This window comes from Rhodamnia argentea, chromosome 2 (assembly GCF_020921035.1).
Source record: "Rhodamnia argentea isolate NSW1041297 chromosome 2, ASM2092103v1, whole genome shotgun sequence".
Taxonomy (NCBI): Eukaryota; Viridiplantae; Streptophyta; class Magnoliopsida; order Myrtales; family Myrtaceae; genus Rhodamnia; species Rhodamnia argentea.
The window spans coordinates 3,345,410-3,359,942 of NC_063151.1; positions in this window are offsets into that span (position 1 = coordinate 3,345,410).

Below are 14,533 nucleotides of genomic sequence, written 5' to 3' on the forward strand. Positions count from 1 at the left end.
GCTTCCGTCGCTCGCCGGACCTCCAATCGCTGAGTTGCTACCGTTTGCAGCGATTTCACCGCCGAACTCGTCACTGTTTTCGACCGTGAACAGTGTCGCCGGAACAGTGCCGCGGTGAACAGTGTTTCAGGCGTGAACAGTGTTTTCCGTCGTGAATAGTATTTTTCGGCCCCGTCCTCGAAAATCGTGTCCGACCCGACCTCGACCACCGTTTTGGTGAGTTGACCCTAATCCTTGGTTAGGGCGCTAATTGCGCCTAGAATTAGTTAGCTAGTCGGTAGGGCAATTAGGTAGATTTGATTATGGTCGGATTAGTTAGAAACCCGGATTAGGGTAAATGACCATAATCGATTAAATTAGAATTGTCTGTGGCTAATTGTTGTTAGATGAATTTGACTGTATATTGTGATTTGATCGCGAGCGAGCGATAGGTTAAGGACGAGCGATCGATTGGCGATTTTAAATCAAATTGGCTAATTAATGACTCTGGCACGAAATTGAGTCCTTATGTGGCCTAATTGAATTGGTTTATTCGTGTTGAATTGATGACTTTGTTTGGGCGGATCGCCACCTTGAAATGTTGATTTGAGCATCCTGGATGCTCGTTGAGTGAATTGGCGTCTGCATATGCATATGACCGTGTGCAAGATCAAAGACATATTTTAGCATGAAAATGGCCTTGGGGCCGAGTCTTTGAGCACGTTTGTGTGAGCATCCGGCCTAAATCAAAGAGAATAAATTGATTGATGTGTCGGGTGTGCTGTATGGTCATATGACGGAACGATGATGGGTTTCCCTAGCAAGTTCGCACTGTACACATAGTACACACCGGACCATTTTTATGGAACCACACGACTTGCTAGAAGCACGATAATTCATGCCCCGTATGGTACGTACGGTTTTAAGGGATTATCGGATGCCGGTCGCAGCTTGTGATGGACCGAAGCCCCGTATAGGGATGCCTACTTGCCGTGCCGTGCGTGGTGCACTGGATACACCGCTTGTAGTAGCCGTTGCCGAGAGGGAAAAGGAACGTAGCCCGGTCCTGCCGGAAGAATGCGGGATCGCATTAATTGTGAGAGTCGATCGCGCCGGTCGCGTGGATCCTCATCACCGTGGCACCAAGGGCGCGATCATCGTTAATAAATGGACTTGTGTGGTGTCCAGTGCATACTTGTGAGTGTGATGCGTGTTCGGATGGTTGTCCGATGTGGCTGTTGAGTGGAGTCAAGCATTGCATTATGTGTGGCTCAAGGCTGGTAAGTATGCATGTGGGTGATTATTGTCATGTGATATGATTGTTGGATATATGGTTATATCGTGGTGTTATAATCCTCGTGGTTAGGATGTTTTAGGTGAATCGGTGTCCTAACCGAGCTTAGGCTTGATTCACTGAGATTTATATCTCACCCCGTTGTGGGAACCACTTTCGAGTCCCAAGTGATGGAGCTTTGCGGACACCAAGGCCAGGTTATGAGGGTAGTCTTTTGGAGTAGATGAGAAGTTAACCTTATCTGACCTAGTGACCTTTTGAGGTCTAGTGAGCCGCCCCGAAGTATGGGGTTGTATATCTTTACGTAGCTCAGTAGGGTTAAGGCTCATCTGCTGTTTGGTATTTGTATATGTTACCTTTTGTTTATCCGCCTTGGTATGTATTTCCCGCTATGCTATCCCCGTTTGTTTTTATGTTGTCCGGGAGTAAACCGTTTCCGCATGCGTATATAATTGAAAGGTCGATAACGCGCCTGGGACGTTATCCTTCGTGACCTCGTGGCGATTTGGTAGGGATGTCGCGGGCTCGAGAGTCGGGGCGTGACACATAACTTCAAGACAAATATGCAAACCGGACAAAGCAAGTAAAACAAGAAAATCTGAAAAGTGAATCAATTTAATATTGCTTGCAAAGATTGGCCCATTCTCCAGAGATGGATCCGTTGTAGCATCAAAGTTCATATGGTGGCCGATCACCGAAGCTTGCATAATTATCGGTGATGAGCACACGCCGAAAAATTTCTCTTCAATAACTACGGTTTTGTCGAAAGGGGGTGCGCACATAGGTTCGGCATTTCCAACATTATCACCATATAAAGATCATAACAACACCCAAAGGTTGAAGGAACATAAAAAAACGTCTTATAAATCCCTGATCTATCTCTAGATTGGGATCGAAAAGCTCTCAAATCTAGATCTAGCTCTAGATCGACAGAGAAGGGCCACAAAATAGATAGCAGTTGATCACAAAACCACTTTCAGATAAAACGATTGTTGAAGACAGCAGCAAACAAACTTCGAAGACTTGTGGAGCGCTTGACTATCGAAGACTTGTGGAGCACTCGACTGTCTAGAGCAAGCACCCGGAGCCGGCGCTAGCAAGCAAATTCGGATAGAGCATATTCTTTCGAGACACTCACTCTTCAATTTTCAGAATTCACTTTCATCCAAAATGTCGATCGCATCATCAACAAAATCGAGGAAGAAACCTAAAAGATAGAGGAAAAAAGAAACAAAAATAAAGACTAGATTATGTGAACTAAATCATGATCGCAAATATTCTTCTAAATTTAATTCATCAAAGAATTGAAGGACAGACCTTCACAATCAAGTTATCGTCTGTCAATGGCTCAAACAAGCGGTTTCAAAATAGTCTTGTTGTTTCATTTCCGATTTTCCTTTTCGATTAACATATATCTAATTAGACATTCTTATATTAAGACACATGGCAATTCGTTCTTTAGATTTTAGCTGACCCAACTCGGACTAGCTATATATTGTGTTTTATGAACGATTTTCACAGGAGTTTTTTACTTATTTCTTTTGTTCCAATAGATTTTTTCTTTCAATTCTCCCCGTACCCAAGATTCCAAGGCCATTAGCGGTTCGTTAATCCATTTGGACACCTCTCGCCTTACTTGAACACGATCATCAATTTTATCAAAACCGCGGATGATTTCTCTTCTTCATTTTTGCAATCGTACTCTCGGTGCCATTTCGCTAGATCATCAGCTGCCGTTTCTGCAGAGAGTGGGCTCAACCGTGCACGATTTGGCTTCATGAATGCCGACTGAGAAGACTTCCCTGATTTATCTCTTATTCGCAGATAGTATCTTATCCAGCTTTCAAAGTTCGATAATATCCAATATTTCTTGGATATTCTACACACCTATATCATATTACACGGATCTGGAACAATTAAGGAGAAAAAAAAATAAAAAAGAAAAGTAAAGGGGCTTTGTTGACTCATTTCATATCATGGTTCAAGACTTGAGATTAAATGAAGGGGTTTTTTTTGTTCTTTTCGAAATCCGAAGAAATTTCCAGAGTTTATTTCATTATTCGATTAGATCCAAAAATTTATCTCAATTGCAGAGTGTACCGGCACAAATTGGGATTGGATCCTGTGGAAAGTTGAGTGGTCGGTCACTCGCGAAAGGCCTTGACTTTACATGGCTTTCCTTTGGGGACCAGAGATTCGTCCGGTCAGCTCTCGGATGCTACCTACAGAGCAATGTCGACGGACCTTTTCTTGGTCTTCACTAGTTAATTGTCGTTATTGCATTCCCATTGCCATGGAAGATGATAGGAAGGTGAATTTTCACAACCTTTTTAAGCATCATTCATTTCCTGAGGAAAAGAAAAACCAACTTACCAGAATCAAAAGAGAAGAAGAAGAATCCACGAGGGTCATGAGCCTTGTGGCTGCCCTTGCCCTTTTCACTTCCTTTGTCATTCCACTTCATGCTCATGCTTCCCCTGCAGAAGCCCTAGCCCTCCTCAATTGGAAGTCCAGTCTTGGTAACCCTTTGGTTTCTTCCCTCTCTTCCAAGACTCCCTCTCCTTGGTAGAAGGACACATTAAGTGCTAATATTTGTATACGATCCTCACTTTGGAGCCAATATTTTTCGCCGACTCACTTAAGTACCAAATAGGAAAAAAAAAATGATCACTTAAGTGCCAACGACGAGAAATTCCGGTCAACTAATTACGTGTCATTTATTTTTAATTTTTTAACATTGTGTGGTAGTTTTTAAAAAAAATCAAGCCACTTGGACTTTTAAGCTTAAAAATAAGTTAAATTTTTTTAAAAAATTAAAATTAAACAAAAAAATAAACTGTAAAAAAAAAGTTGTAACGCTGTCCCACCATCGCCGACAGTGCCGTTGCAACTTCCAAGTTTTTTTATTTTTCAATTATTTTTTATTTTTTAGCTTATTTTTAATTTTTTTAAAACTACAGTGGATTTTTTTAATTGATTTTTATTTTTTTTTATTGCTGACTGGCATCCTCCGGCAAGCCACGTAAGATTTCCACCGAAGCTCACCGGAGTTGGCACTTGGAATAAGCTTTTTTTAAATAATTTGGCACTTAAGTGATCAAAAAAATATATTAGCACCAAAGTGAGCGCCGCATACAAATATTGGTACTTGAAGTGTCATTTTGCCCCCTTTTCTCGTCTTGCCACCGGTTCCAATTCAACCGTAAGTCGATCCACTTGACATGGCATCTCCTACAGTCACGCTTGGAGCGTCATCCGAATTAGTCTCACTAGGGCCGATGTCGATGGTACGATTGATGAATTCCCATTCTCATCTTTGTCTTATCTCATTAACATGAACCTGAGCATAAATAGTCTCTCCGACCACATTCTGCATCAAATCAGTCTCCTTAGCAAGCTCACCTATCTTGACTTCTCTATCAATCGGTTCTCGTGGAAAATTTGCCAAACATCAGCTATCTAACGAAACTGAAGGTCGTACACCTGGTTTTCAATGATTTAAATGGCTCCATTCCCTAGGAAATCGGGCAGTCGCATTTGCTCAGTGAGGTCGCTCTGTATTCCAATAAGTTGCATGGATCCACCCCTTCCTCATTGGGTAATTTGAGCAAATTTAGCTAGATTGTATCTCTTCGACAACTCCCCTTCTAGTTCTATTCCTCCTGAAATGGGAAATATGTCAAATCTGAAAGAGCTCCACATGAACAACAACATCTTGACATGACCAATTCCTTCCACTTTGGGAAACCTAACCAAATTGAGAGAGCCGCACCTATTTGCTAATAAGCTTACCGGTTCCATCCCAGTGGAGCTAGAGAATTTGAACCTTCTTAGCTCGTTGAGCCTTGGTGATAATAATCTTACCGGTTCAATCCTGCTGACATTAGGCAATTTGATGGAGCTTACCCTTCTTTTTCTCTACAGTAACCAACTTTCCGGTCACATTCCTGATGAGATAGAAAATCTACGTGCTATGCTTTACTGACATCTGAGTATAAATCAGCTCACTGGCCCAATTCCTTCTTCTTTGGGTCACTCGACCAAACCTAGCATTTTTGTTGCTCGGCGAGAATCAGCTTTCTTGATCATTCCTGGACCCTTAGGGGATCTGATGAGCTTGAAGGTGCTGCAATTGGATGCCAACGAGTTACCAGGCTCCTTACCAGAGAACTTGTGTTGACGTGGGTTGCTCCAAAACCTTGCAGTGAGGGGCAACAAGTTAACTGGTTTTATACCTAGAAGTTTGAGAAACTGCACAAGCTTAGTCAGAGTACTCCTCGAGGAAAACCAGTTCACTGGAAACATTTCTGAGACCTTTGGCGTCTACCCCAACTTAGACTTGATCGATATAAATTTCAACAGGTTTTATGGATAAATCTCAACAAACTAGGGAAGTTGCTCGCATTTAAGAACTCTAGGAATTGCTGGAAATAACATCACTGGTAAGTTACCTCCTGAGATTGGAAATGCGAGTCGACTACAACAACTCGATCTTTCTTCCAATGGTTTAGTTGGCGAGACTCCAAAAGAACTCGGGAAATTGAAACTTCTTCGTTTACTCAGTCTATCCAGCAATAGTCTTACCGGTCCAATTCCTTCTTCTTTGAGTGATTTGACTGGCCTAGACTACTTATTGCTCGACGACAATCAACTTTCGGGATGGTGGCACATTCACAGCCCGTATACCTCAAGACAAGCAGCCGAGCACATTCGCAGCCGAGCACATTCACAGCCGACTCATTCCGTGGAAATCCGGGTTTATGTGGAACTCCATTACAAAATACATGCCTCGGTGATGCTCAACTGCTTCCACCACCACGGTTGTTCCTCCAAGAGGATAGTATGAGAGAGCATGGTGGTGGGTTTGATAGGAAAGCAGTTGGGATAGGCTATGCATCCGGAATTGTGATTGGAATTTCCATAGCATACATTTCATGGAAAACTGGAAGACCCAAATGGTTTGTGGGACAAGTGAGAAGCATGGAGAAAAGAGCCAAATTGATGAAGAAGCCAAAGCGGAAGGCTATCAAATTTCATGGAAGCCTATGAAATTGTTGGGAAGTGATCCCTTCGAATATGTTCAATGTAGATCAAGGAAAACAATTTTAGTCAGATTAAAATGTAGTTTCGTATATGGACGCTCATTTTTATTATGTTGTCATCTTCTTCTTTTTAAGTGTGATTTCTGAATCGGGTCCATTGAATAGATGAGCATGAAAGAGATCTTTAAAAAAAACTCGCTTTGCATCATTAACACCCTATATGTCCTCTTCTTGTTTAGAGTACGCCATTCTTATCCCTCCATGGGAAAGAAAGAAAGACGAAGAGCTGTCAAAGCCCATTTAGCACGGGATTACATGATTGAATGTGCCATTGAAATATGTCCTTTAAGGATTTACTAAAATTGTCATTGTCCCACTACACATTCACTTTGAAGTTGCAGGCCGGGATTAGATCGTTAACTTTCAGTCTTGCACTTATCATGCTGGTCTGCAATAGTGAACAGGAGTACTAAAGGTCCAAACCTCGAAGCGTCTTCCACGTTTAGATTCAAAGTAATCTTACTGCAACATTATTGGGCCCCCAGGCCAAAAAACTGAATTTTTCCTTTTCATGTTGGAGAATTTGTTAAGGGTGCGGATGGTAATACTTTTAAAAGTGAATTTATGCTATGGAAGTTCTGGAAAGGTAACTTTTGAAGCAGAGATTCATTTGGTAAAAAATTTTATTTCTAAAAGAATTTTCTACTTTTAAAGTGAATTTTCACTTCTGAAGTTGTTTTTCCTCTAATTTGAGAAGTTACAAACAATTACTTCTCAACTCTAGAAGTACTTCTCGCCTCACCCTTTTTTCACTACACCCTCACCGTCTTTCAACCATGTCCGCCTCTGCCGACCTTTGCCGCCTCCCATCGCTTCCCACCGCCCACCGTCGCCCGTGACCACCGCCTACCACTGCCTCCCATCGCCAATTACGATCACCGCCGCCGCGGACCACTACTATCGCCGATCTCCATCGGCCGCCACCCATCGCCTCTAGCGACCATCGCCAACTGCCTACCATCGTCCCCCGCCGCCCGCTGCGGATCTCCACGGGCTGCCCCCACCGCCAACCACCATCCACCGCCGACTTCCATCGGTCATCATCCATCGCTGCCGGCGACCACTACCACCCATCGCCGCCCACCGCCAACCGACGAACACTTTTTTCCGCCGACCGCCGCAGTCGCTGCCGTCCAACGTCGTCTACAACCACCACCCCCCGCCGCCGACCATCGGCCACCGCTAATCACTGCGCACCGTTGACCATCGCCAACCGCCGACCATCGCCATCCCAAACTACTGCCGCCGTTGAGTGGTTATCTCTAGTCCCCAGAGTAAAAAATAAATAATAAATTTATTTTTTAAATGTAAATAATATCTTTTAATAATAAAAATATTTTTTAAAGAAATTGAAAATTTTTAAAATGAAGTAGAAATTTTTTTGGCCGCCAACAATAATTTCTCCTAGAATATTTTGTGTTTATAATGTTTCCGAAGTAGAAATTTTCAATCGTTATCAAATGAGTTTCTATTATCAGAAATCAACTTCTAGAACAAAAGTTGATCTGTTGCCATGCGCGCCCTAACTCACCAAGTCTAGAAAATAATTTGGACAAAGAGAGGCGATATGGAGATTCGAAACAGTTAAATACCACACTTGGCAAAAGGTATCGGGTTGGTTCAGTTTGGCTTTTCAAGAAAATCGAACTGAATTGAATCATTAGGAAAAATTAAAAAAAAGAATGGTTACTTTGAAGATTTTTTTAGTGTGTTTTGGTTAATCTAATCAAACTGGAATAACCGAACTGAAAAAAAGAATGGTTATTCTTCAATTACTTGAATCTAACTAAATCGAAATGCATGATATTTTTAGTTCGGTTCAATTTTTAAGTTCGATTTTAACACCCCTAACTTATTGGGCCTCATCGGCAATTAGTAAGTGTTCGAAAGGGAGGTCTGGGAACTTCGCTACATGAGCTAGCAAGTGGTACCTAACTGTCAATCGGCAGTTGATAGAGCTCATGATGTTGTCCAGGAATGCAGTGAAGAAAGCATAGCCTTCAGGCTTTACCAAAGGGAATCCACTAGGACCGTTGACCAAGCACAAAAACAGTCCAAAAAGGAAAAGAAATAAACCCAAATCAAGCCGGTAGCACTAGCATGTGCTCGAAGTAATCAAGTATGAAAGGAGAAAGAAACCGGTGTTTCCAAAAAACATGCTAGTACTGATACTTAATTCATCAAAGCAATGCAATGCTACCTACTATTTAATTTATCAACAAGACGATGAACACAATAAACTAAAGTTAGAAAAAGTTCGTGTTATGTGTAGATTTCAATGTTGGTCATGAAACTTTGATATAATCATAAGTTTTCACTTCCAGAATGTAATCCAACAACAATACCATTTATTCCGTGTGACATGTGGGAATCTCTTTATTGGAACAATTGAGAGCGCTTCAAAATTCCCACATAACCACGGCGCACTCTTCTAATCGTAAGTTATAACAGAAATAAAGAGCAGACCTCCACAATCACGTTATTCGTAAAACATGGGTTGTAGGTTGGGATGGTCCAAACTCACTAAAACACATATATGAATCCATTTTTCATATTTTAGCTAAACGGCCCATTAATGAGCGGGTCACTGATTCATTTTGACATCTCTACCTTTTTATTAACATGATCATCACTTTTATTAGAACTGTGGATTTTTTTTTTTCTTTCTTTTGAACCGTGCTCTCGGTGCCACTTGGCTAGATCATCACCTATTGTTTCTGGAAGAACGAGGTCAATTGGGTCAAGATTTGGCTTTGCCAAGTGCAAAGACTTCCCTTTTGCGCTTAGAATTGCAAAGTATGCTGTACGAATTATGAATTGATCCTGTTATAATTATATTTCGAGTTTGAACCATTGAATAAATTTATCAGCCATGTGAAAGTGGAGTACGTGCTGTCTTGGTCGTGAAAACTAGAACGAAGGGAAAAGAAAATGGAAAGGACTGATAAATTAGCTTCCATGTACTCAACTAAAGAAATAATTAAAAAAGGAAAGTTGACCAGACTTTTGAAACTTTCCTTTGCGAGTGGCATTTTTCTTCAAGAAAGGTTATATTAATATTGCGTTAGATATGCGTACATATGGGTTGCTCTCTTGCCGCAAGAAAACACGCCGTTGTTGATACAGTGAATCTACATGTCCTATTTTGCCGCTGAAGTCGAGGTTTCACTTGCGAGCGGATGTTAATGGCGTGAGATTCACGGCCAATGTACTCGTGAAATTATATCAAATATTCGAGTGTGGAAGCCGATTAAATCTTGTGAATTTAAGATTTGTTTCATTTTTTTGCGAGATTGAAAGATTACTTCGTTAGGAATTACGAGGCTAAACATTTTGTGAGTTATTTGATGTAATTGAGGCTGGGAAACACTGAACGTGTTTGAATGATTCGAGTTTGGTTTGTAATCTCCGTTAGATCGCTTGTTCTACAGTGGAATTCATTGCTGCTCTTCGTAGACGTAGATCTCTTGACCGAACCACATACACTGGTATCCGATTTATTTTCTTGTTCTTTCTATTTTATTATTCGATCGCTTGTTCGGTGCAACAATTGATATCAAAGCTAGGCTTGCTTAGAGTAGAAGCGAATCGATGGTGATAGAAGAAGTTAAAGTAAAAATTGACAGATTTAATGGGAAGGATTTTGGTTTCTGGAAAATGCATATTGAGGACCGTCTATATCGGACAAAACTGCACTTATCCTTATCCGGGGAGAAGCCGGAGACAATAAAGCAAGCTGATCGGGAATTGCTGGATATGCAAGCGATGGGTGTTATTCAACCGACATTGGCTTATAACGTCGCGTTTAATATCGTCAAAGGAAAAACCACTACGGCTTTGATGAAAACCTTTCGAATATGTACAAAAAGCCCTATGCAATCAATAAGGTCTATTTGATGCAACATTTGTTTAATTTGAAGATAAGCGAATGTGTGTCGGTTACTAATCATATCAATGAATTAATTGTGATCGTTAGTCAATTGAATTCAGTTGATATTAATTTTGAAGATGAGGTATGTAGTGTTGTTAGTAATTTCTATAGATCAACAATTTTAACTTTTGATAGGATTCGAGATTTTATTCTTAGTGAGGACATCCGTAGAAGAGAATCCGGTAAATCTGTATTCAGTACTTTAGTAGGTAAAAATAGAAGAAGGTCTAGTACTCGTGTTAGTAGAAATAGTATAAACATGAATAGACGTAATCAGTGTAGAACTTGTGGTGCTGTATGTTGGAATTGTTGCAAAAGAGGGCATCTTAGAAGGAATTTCTTTAAGTTGAAAAAAGAGAAGGCCAAAGAAATTAGAATTGAATCTACAGATGATGTTGTAGCTGTAGTTGATGATAATTCAGATATTGCTGATTTTGTCTTGTCTGTCATTGATGATTCGTCGTTTGGCGGATGGATTATAGATTCTGGTTGTTCTTTTTATGTTATACCAAATAGGAATTGGTTTACTACTTATCAATGTAAGAATAGTAGCAAATTGCAGTTGGGAAACAGTGCTGAATGCAATGTTATAGGTGTTGGCAATGTTAGAATCAGAAAGCATGACGGTATTATGAGGACATTAATTAGAGTGAGGCATATTCCAGAGTTGAAGAAAAATTGGATTTCCTTGAGTGCCATGGATTCAACTCAGTGTCAGTACTCTTCAAAATGTGAAATTTTGAAGGTTGATCGAGGTGCCTTAGTAATAATAAGAGCAATCAAGTATAATAGCCTATACGAGCTTCAAGATGAGACAAGAACGAAATTTGCCGTACATCGGATGCATCTGTTCAAGACTCTGAATTGTGGCAAATGCATTTGGGGCACATTAGCGAGAGAAGCTTGAAGGTTCTAAATGAAAAAAGTTTATTATGTGATTATATTGATAACGAACTGAATGTATGCAGCTGTCGCGACCTAAAATTAGGCTAATGGATTATCGGATTAATTAAATCGACTAATCTAATTCAGACCATCCCAAGTCCTACCGAATCGCAACTTATGTTCAATTCATAAAAATTAGTTTATTTGGAGCCGCCACTAATCATTTATGATAGGTTGATTAAAACTTATATAAAATAGCAGGAGAACTATTTTATCTCTACAAGGCAGAGAAAGTGAGATTGAGTACTTAGTTACATTAATTGAAAAAATTAATGCCTTTTCGGTACCAATTTCATGAAAAATCCCTTTCAATTGATTGATGCGAATTGATTTTGATTTTGGAAAAATGTGACATGAATTATATGATATGCAAAAAAGTTGACTTGATTTTTTTGTATTATCGGCAATAAAAAAAAAACAATCAAAAGCAATAAAAAATTTGTACAAAAATAAACAAAAATGTCCATAACATACCTTTTAAATTTCGAATTTTCTGAAAAATTCACTCATTTTCAAAGATCTGGGCTAGACCAAAATTTTATCCGCTATATTCTCGAAGATTCGAGCCATTATGCAGCTAGTTGTATAGAATAACATTATCCATTTTGCCAAAGGGCAAAACGCGAAATTCTTTACTAAATTACCGTCCCATTCCATAAGATTATGGCTAAGGCATGTAATTTTTTTTTCTGACGAGACAAGGCATAAAAGGGAGCATATATTATGGGCATGTTTGTTTATTTAAATGCAAAATTTATAACAATCAAAAGCAAACGAATATGACAAAAATAAAATGAAAATGGGAAAACTATCTTGAAATTTCGAAAATTCCAAGAGGTGGCCGAATATATGAAATTGGGGCCCACTTTCCACATCCAAAATCCGAATTTTAATTTTGAGAAAATTATCTTTAAAGTTCAAAAAAATTATTTCAAATAATTCTCAAAATAGATAAACATACAATCCAAATCAAATCTTATCTCTATCGAACATATTCAGAAAAATCACAACAAATAAGATAAGACATATGTCAGATAAAACATCCAACCAATTCGCATGTTAGAAATAACAATGAGCTCAAAACTTTATCCATTAAGAATAGATATTATCCAATTAAGCTCAAATATTCATCCACAGCATAGAGACAACATTTAACTACCAATGGATAAACATAGTCCAACATTTTAAGAGCAAGAGATAATTATCATCTCACAACAAAGCTCATCGACATGTGTGATTCGGCCATGAGAGCAAGTGAGCCGAAAATTTACAGTTTGATATCATAAAAATTCTCCATCTTTTAATCAATTCATTTTGACCTTAAAAAATGTTGAGTGATCTGTAACTTCGAGAAAAGACATGATTCAATTTTTATTTCATCCATTCCCAAAGAAAACTCGACTAATTCATGATCAAACTGAAATTGTTCAAAGAACACAGAATTTTTATTCTAAAGATTACAATTTTCGGTATTAGGCATGACTAAAAAAATGAATTCTCACCATCAATCACCAATCAGTGTTCATACATCAAAGCATTGGAACGTAGTGAAAATTCTCAAGCAAATAAGCATGGATAGTAATTAAAAGGTGAAAAAAACCGTACCCCGTTTAGATCAAACTTCAGCACGCGCACTTGATGTATTTCACGCGAGATTTGTGCCTTTTGAAGCTCAAATTGCTAGGAATAGCTCCCGGTTGCTCTAGCACACTTAGTAAAAACGTTAAATCTTCAAATAATGAAAAATCAAAGACTATTCCACCTTGATCCGGGGCTGAACAATAGCGAAACTGTGATGGATAGCAGCTGATTTTTGCAGACCGAGCAACACACTGCGCCGAGCATCGTCAGTGGTTGATCCCGGAGCTGAACAGAGCTGAATCAGGCTATGGCAAGGCTGGTTGGTGGTGCTAGGGCGGGCTGAGATGGCGCACGGTGGGGCACATGCGAACTGAGGATGCTAGGAGGTGAACGAGTGGAGGATCGGCCAAGAGGTGTTCAATTTGAGCTCGGATGAGGTGAGGATTCTCTCGACCGGTGGGAGACAATCGAACTCACAAGGCAATTCTCTGCTGTCTCTTAGTGTGCCGAAGATCAATGATAGCTGAATTTTTGTGCATGAGACAACAAAAAAAAAAGTTGTTTTTCATTTTTGAATTTTAAAATTCATTTATCATTTATCTGATTTTATGAATCTAAGAGATTATGATCCAACTACTCGATACAACGATCTATTAGATCGTGTCCTTAGGCATCGCGATGCAATCATATCACATCTCAACTGGGTATGTATATTTCTAGGCTTTCACAGTTTTGGTTTGTATATTCATAATGATACCATGAGTGCTTTAGGGCGACCCCACTTCATCTACAAAGAATTCTCGATGTGAAAACACAGAGACAAAGGGCTGATCTTTGAATAGGAAAAAGAGTGGATCTGCAGGGTCCCAAATAAATTGGCTTATTCGAAAAAAGCCTTGTTCTTTGAATATGAATCCATTTTCTGAAAGATCCTAGCTTTCGTGCTTTGGTGGGTCTCCGAGATCCTTTCGATGACCTATGTTGTGTTGAAGGGATATCTATATGATCCGATCGATTGTGTAAAGCCTGCGGTAGCAAAGGAACCGGGGAAAGTATACAGAAAATACTAAATGAAATATATATTCTATATATATAGAAAATATATATTCTGGAATAAAAAGAAATTCAAATATATAAATAAAAAATAGGAATAAATAAAAACGAAAATTGTTATTATTTTGAATTTTTTTTTTCTATTGCATTCTATCTCATCGTATCACATTCTGTTCTTCGATATGTCCCCATGCCCCTCCCGCGTGGCGACATGGGGGCGAAAAAGGGAAAGAGGGGGATGGGGTTTCTCTCGCTTTTGACATAGCGGGCCTCGGCGGGAGGCCCACACTACGATCATTGGGTGGATCGTCATTCTTAGATCCATTCTTTAGATAAGTATAAGTCCGATAACTAAAAAAAGAACTTTCTTGCGATTCATTTTCAATTAGGCCTTGCTCTAGCCTCTTTAGGTGTTATTACTTCATAGGTAGCTCAACACATGTACTCTTTACCTGCTTATGTGTTCATAGCACAAGACTTTACTAGGAAAAAGAGTGGATCTGCAGGGTCCCAAATAAATTGGCTTATTCGAAAAAAGCCTTGTTCTTTGGAAGATCTATCTCGTCCGATTAGCTAGTTGGTGAGGCAATAGCTTACCAAGGCGATGATCGGTAGCTGGTCCGAGAGGATGATAAGCCACACTGGGAT